Source organism: Hydra vulgaris, chromosome 04, assembly GCF_038396675.1.
Source record: "Hydra vulgaris chromosome 04, alternate assembly HydraT2T_AEP".
Lineage (NCBI taxonomy): Eukaryota > Metazoa > Cnidaria > Hydrozoa > Anthoathecata > Hydridae > Hydra > Hydra vulgaris.
The window spans coordinates 33457501-33465000 of NC_088923.1; the positions used below are offsets into that span (position 1 = coordinate 33457501).

At 26.9% G+C, this 7500-nt stretch overlaps 1 protein-coding gene across 3 annotated transcripts in view; it reads right to left on the reverse strand.

Moving 5' to 3' along the window:
• LOC100204107 (ubiquitin-conjugating enzyme E2 J1) overlaps positions 1–7500 on the reverse strand; it is a 33040-nt gene that overhangs the window by 14292 nt on the left and 11248 nt on the right. The gene's annotated exons all lie outside the window — the stretch shown is intronic.

A 7500-nucleotide genomic window follows, 5' to 3' on the forward strand; every position in this document is an offset into this window, starting at 1 on the left:
CCACATTTTTAGATCCGAGGAATAAAATCTACTTTTTTCCAAATGAAGAAGCTGATAGTTATTTTGAAAATATTATTAAATGGCTTGTAGATTGCTCAAAAAGTCTTCAACAAAAAGATCATATGGAATTTCAACCTGAGGTCAGTTTGTCATCAAGTACAATAAATCTAGATTTCGATTTTTCAAAATGCTTTGAAAATTTTGTTAAAAATAAAAACAATTTAATGAAAAACAAATCAATATCTGAAGTTCTGCAAGAAACAGAAAACAAGCGTTATTTAAAATTGAAAAATGAAGTTTTAATTTATTTGAGCCAAGACATTATCATGCAACAAGATAGCCCTATAGTATGGTGGAGAGCAAATAGAAACAACTTCAAGCAATTAGCTCCAATAGCTCAGAAGTATTTATCATGCCCTCCATCTTCTATTGAAAGTGAACGGTTGTTCAGTTGTGGAGGACAAGTTTACTCTTCAAGGCGAAATAGGTTAACTCCAGAAACAGGAGAAATGCTTATGTTTTTACATTACAATATTCGTATACACAATTTTAAATACTAAACATTGTGACAACTGCTATTGATGCTTTCTTCAGTTATTATTTTATTATTTTTTTTGGTATTTCATTTTGAAGTCTCTTATTTTATTTTGAGAATATAAATATATATATATATATATATATATATATATATATAGAGGTTTTTTTTTATTTGCTTTTTATAAAGAGATTAAAAGTAAACTGCTTATCATAATATTTTCTTTTTAAAATTGAAATAAAATACGTTCCTCAAAAATTGTATTTATTTTTTTGAAAGCTTTCTTTTCATAGTAAAAAAGATAAGAAATGTATATTTTTTTAACTGAGTTTTTCTAACATCTTTTAAAGTAATTGTTTGGCTCTGATTTGGGTCCAAGTATTTGTTTACCAGTACGGATTCCATGAAAAAATTTACCAGATTTATAGTTCTATGGCTTTATATCTTCAAAACTTAGTTAATTCATTGGTATCGGCCTTTTCCTATCCATCGGCATCGGTATTGGCATCGGCCAAAAAAGTGTTATCGGTACATCACTAATATATATATACATATATATATATATATATATATATATATATATATAATATATATATATATATATATATATATATATATATATATATATATATATATATATATATATATATATACACACACACAGTAGCGTCTATTTTAGCAAATACTTCACTAAAGCTAACATATTATATACAAATTAAAATGCTTTTATGTTTCCTTTTTTGTTTATATTGTTTATACTTTTATTTTATTTTATCAACGTATTTTAATTGATTAAAAAGATAAAGATTTTTGATTAGTTTAAAAATCTTCAAGATTTTGATAAGTTCTTTGTGGACAAAGTATTTGAATTTAAAGTTGTAGAAATTTGTTAACAATATTTGATCAAAATTTATTAGAAATGCAAAACTGCATTACTATTTTGTAGAACTATCTTTACAAGCAAGAACACCTTCTCAAACAACTTCACACTTTTAAAACTTTAACTAAATTAATGCAAACATTAATGGGAATTGAGTGCAATATTTCTTGGATTTTTCTGAACAAATTAGCATGATTTTTAAACATTGACAGTCAACATGTTTCTATAAATCATTAATTGCATATAATCTCAACTAAGTCATTTGACTTGGATAGCCTCTTCAAAACACAAACTTTGTTCGAAAAATTCTTAAAACCAATATGCCTGTGTATTAGGAATCGTTATCCTGATGGTATATCCATCCACAAAGTATTTTACCTTTGCATGAGTATTATAGTGCTCTTATGTATGTCTTTGTATATTTTTTAATCAATAGTTCTAGTACATTTATGGAGCAATTTAACGATGTCCCATTACATTACCTCCTTTATGTTTTAAGGTAAACAATTGGGATTTAGGATCATATCTTGTACCTACTGGATGTAGCTTTTCAGCTGGATGTCTTCCAAACACATTTTGCTTTGATGCAAACAATGTTTTTAAATAGTGCAAGATAATCCATAAAAACATTTTTTCTTTAAAATCAACTGCTGTCAAAGCTATGCTGTTTTATGAAACAAATTTCTATTTGAACTGATCTCGCTATCAACTTTTTCACTGGAGATGTTTTACATTTTTATACCCCATGACCTCAAGTGTTTATAAATAAAGACTTTCAATTATTTCCACATATTATTTGTTTACAATATCAATAAATTAGCAATTTTTTGGGAAAAATGTGGAAAGTTTTAGTATGTTAGCATATTTAGTATTTTTTTATATTCACAGGTAGTTACTTTAGTTCATAATGGCAGCTGCAATAAGTAGCTCTACTGAAACTTGTCTTCTCAGCAAGGGAACCAACCAAGTCTTTTCAAAAATATTGTTTATGAACAGTGATACCATTTATTGCCTCCTCTTTTACAGGTTTGTAACCAGTTTGATTTTTAAATCCTTTAAACACATTACAAGATCAAATACTAAAAAAAAAAAAATTGATATACTGATATGAACTTTATTTAATACTGATATGAACTTTATTATAATAAACCTGTTTGTGGGTAACTTGCATAAATATTAGGCAGTGTTACTTATGTATGAGAATTTTTAAAACAGCTGTATCTTTTCCAAATTAAAGAGCATTTAAAGAAAAGTACATCTTTTCAAAGATTTTTTTTCACAGTACCTAAGAATGCTAAAACACCAAAATACGGTTAAATCAGTTGTTAAAATAAACTTTATATCATTTTTTATTCACTCTGGTTGTTTTAAATACAATTGGATTTTACCAGATGTTTTTTTAACTTTTGCAATTAGGCTAATTAAATTATAAATTATCTAAGATCTACAAGATCTTAGATCATTTATAATTTAATTGGATTGTGAATCTTTAAGCAATTTCAAAAATTGAGCACCTACTTCAAAGCTACTTCAAACTTTGAGCTTTCAAAAAGAAGCAGCTTTTAACTTTCCAGGCAGATGTCAAACTCTGAAATCTGGAATGATTACCAAAAAATATATTCAAAAAGAAAAAAGTCTCTAAAAACAGATGCTGTTATCTTTTCTGGACCTACTTATATTGCTGTTTGATCAAAAAAACATTCATCCTCAACTGCTAGTAGTTAAATTCCATTACCAGCAGTGACAGATCCAGGAATTTTTGGTGCGAGAGGAATGTTGAAATATTTTTGTATCACATTTAAAAAAAAAAAAAAGGCCCTCCATTTCTAAGATATTTTTGGACTTTCAGATTCTGAAGTAGGAGGAGGAGGAGAAGGGGGATCCCCCCTTGGATCTGCCACTGATTAATATGGTTAAGCCTATCATTGTGTTAAGCAACAATAGAAGACCTAATTAAATTATCAGACATCAGTATGCAATTAAAATTGGAATTCATTATTTCATGATGAATAAACTTGAATGCTCTTTTCATCATAACAAATGCTGAGGGCTGCAGTGAATTCAACTGAGCAGAGCGTTGAATGGCACCTCTAAGTAAATAATTATCTTTGCTGATTCTTCCATACAAACATTTTAGAACTCATATTGATTTTTAAAGTAGTTATAAATATTTTAAAGTAGTTATAAATATAAAAAGTAGTTATAAATATTCACTGATAAAAAATAACTCATAAAATATAAAATAATTTTAAATTTTTTATAATCGATATATCATTTTAAATCAGGACAATGATAAAAATTTAGAAAAGCAGAACTTTGGTTTTGCTGGACAGGCTTTAGCAGATATTTGGTCTGACCAAAAAATTGATGGCTATTAGACTTCAAATTATGAATTATGACTATCATTGTTGTTGTCTGCTTTTCATCATTGTTGTTGTCTGCTAATGTAAAGTAAAGTCTGCTAATGTAAAGATGTTGTCTGCTAATGTAAAGATGTTGTCTGCTAATGTAAAGATGTTGTCTGCTAATGTAAAGTAAAGTCTGCTAATGTAAAGTCTGCTAATGTAAAGATGTTGTCTGCTAATGTAAAGTAAAGTCTGCTAATGTAAAGATGTTGTCTGCTAATGTAAAGTAATGTCTGCTAACGTAAAGATGTTGTCTGCTAATGTAAAGTAAAGTCTGCTAATGTAAAGTAAAGTCTAAATTAAATGTAAATTAAAGTAAAGAAAGAGTAAAAAAAAGAAGTTTTTTTACTCTTACTTTAATTAGACAAGATTTCTTCCGCCACCTGTTCTGGTGACCCAAAAAAGAGACAAGCTCAAAGCAGTAAATGTATCAGAATGAGCTAAAATGCTGTCTCCATCATTCTTGTTTATGCTCATTGAAATTATCCGGATAAAATAATCAAAAAAGTGTTTATGTTCCAGTTTACTGAAGAATGGCATTTAAACAGCTATATTGATTTTCATATTTACTTAACAAAGACTAGCACAAACTGGTTTTAAATGCTTTATAGTTGACTCTAGTATGGAAGTCACTAAACACTATGCTACAGTCACTTCACTATACCCTGCAAAACAAATACAAATTATGCGACAACTATAAGATTTATTTGACAAAGATGATATTTGTAGCCTTCCAGATTCATTGATTTTAGATCTTTACATAGATGGCATTGCTTATAAAGTTGGTTTAACATCTAAAGCCTTATTTTCTAAAGATGCCCTATTTTCTAAAGATGATATTGTCACAAATCTATTCAATGACCTGTATTTTCAAAATTGTCAAGTTGTACTAATTTGAACTCCAGTAACAATGTTATTGTTATTACCTTTAATTTTTTTTGCTGCTTAAAACATGGTTTTTTTAGCACCTATAGTAATTGCATAAATGATTTTAAAGTGTAACAGTGATTTTATGATATGATTCAGTGATATCAAATTTGAAGCATACCTTTCTTTTTTAAATATTTGCTTTTCCGTACCAAGCTATTATTGTTAAAACACTGTGAACACAAAAACAGTTTAACTCTGATAATTAAAATTTCAAAACAGATTATTCTATAAGCATTAGTTTTATCAACATTTTGAATATCATTCTTAATATATTGAATTTTGCAAGCTGATCTTAAAATATTAGAAACAATGTCTAGTTTTTTGAGTTCAATTATATAACACTGTAATTATTGACAGTGATAACAAGTTGTTACCGCAAAATACTCTTTCCTCTTTTAGCAATTCATATCTTTTTTCACATAATAAAGAACAATTTTGAAAACATATAAAAAATATTATCTAAATATACTTTATAAATCTTTGCGAATTTAAATGCTTCAGAGTAGATAAAAAAAATTAAAAAAAAGTAGATGGAATCGGTTTTATAAGTTGACATATTTTTTGTGAGCCTCAAAAATCAACAAAAAAGCTAGAGCTTTATCATTGCATTAATAATGTAAAATGTAATGAGCATGATACAAAAAATTACATTACTTCCACTTTTCTGACATTTGTTACAAAATCTCTATATTTCATTGTACATAAATTTTTGCTTTTAAAACAAGTTTGTTTTAAAGATAACTTTTTAGGTTACATCTTTCTTAATGTTAAAACTAAATGGCAAATTCTTTTTTTTTTCCATTGGTTACGCCTAAAGAGCAATTGGTTAAAGAACATGAGCCAATCAAAAATTATATTTCTCAAGTATAGTATATTAATATAGTATTTATTATAACAACATTTATCTAAGTTAAAGAACTGACAACTGCAATAACAAAATTAAACTTATTAAATTATAAATTATTAAAATTATTAAATTAAAAGCAAAATTTGTTTAAAATAATTTTATACAGTATAAAAAAAAATAGAACAAAGTGAATATTTATAGTTAACAACAATATATATAAAAAAAATTATTTGTTGTTGTTACATACATGCTTAACAGTGTTATCTAGTATATACTGTTTTTTTAAACCCAGACATACCTAATTTTTGGTTAAGGGTTAGGGCAAAAAACATAAAAGTGAAAAAGCTAATGGTTTCTTGCAAAAAAATAACATTTAGATAAAAATTTAAATAAAAACAAATTTGAAATTTATAGTAGTACAATTAATAATATAAAATTGTTAATAAATTTTTAATCTAAATTATTAATAAAATGTTAAATAAATGCAACATTTTCAAAACAAAGATAAAAACCAGGCTGCATTGTTAAAAAAATTAATGAAAGAAAAAAATTTACTTTAACATCTTTTCACTTTTAAAATTTTCGCTTCAACAACCCGCTACCTAATTATTTCTATGCTATTGTACAATGTAAAAATATTTTTTCAAGAATTTTAACATGTATTTTATAGCATTCAAAAAGCCCTGATTTCCAAGTAAAAATTCTGATGAAAGTCCATACATATATTAATAATTTTATGAACAACTAAATTAACAACATGATATTAACATAATTTCATATAAAATGACTGTTAAAAATATTATTTCTCTTTGCTGCTGTGTTAGGTGTTTGTTTTAGGAAATAAATGAAAATAAAAATGTTGACAAAAACTAATAAAGCTTTAAAAACTGAAGTCAAAGTCTTTGTCAACTAATTCCAGTCATTTGCCAGATGCATTTGTTTAGTCTAATAATTATCATCAACATTAAGACATACCACTTATGCGTTTACTAATTCTTGCTCAATTAGACAGTCACAATTCTTAATTATACAATCACAATTCAAATTAGCCAAATGAAGAGAAGTTTTAAAAAATGTTAGAAATTAAGTTACCAACCATGAAGTTGGATTAGCGTTGTGATTTCTTTTCATATTTCTGTGAATCATTTCACATCCCAAATAGCTATTTCTTTCCAAAATATGACTATCAGAGCAAACTCCACTGCACTCCAATAGATATCTTTGGGCAAACCCCACTATGTACATTAATTTAAACCAGAAGCTACCTATCAGGCTCAGTGGATGTCAAATAACATTTATGAAGAAAAAATGTTCATTTTTTTCCAGATATTTTTTATGCATTTTGAGAATCAACGTTATGTTGAATCTATTATGAGCCGATGCTGATTAGAATTTATATTATAATTATATAGCATTATATCCATGTGTTTATCAAAGTTGTTCAAAAAGTTTTTGCAAAAATGGCTTCTTCTGGTAGTTTATTCCACTGTTTTGAACTTTGTTTGTCAGAAAATTTTCCCTTGGTTTGTTGCTTTTTATAAGTTTAATATAAAAAGGTGCTTTATGACCCAAATAAATGACCTCGTGATGCGACCCAAATAAGTAACCCCAAATGTTTGCAGGAGGACCATATGCTGAAATAGAAGATCAAACTTTTTAAAACAAACAAATTTTTCACTCTTTTCCACACACTAGGTCAAATTTAGCAGTGCTGATGGTACTGATGCTTGAATTCATACACAAAATGATGGCCTATAAAGAATAGACCAAGAAATTGCTGATGCTATTCTTTCTATGATAAGCAACCACCTAAGGTATTTGAGGAAGGAAGTATTTAAAACAGAAGGTAGTTTGAAATAGAGGTAGTTCTACTTGCTTTGTTTAGCAAACATGTCAGTTCCAC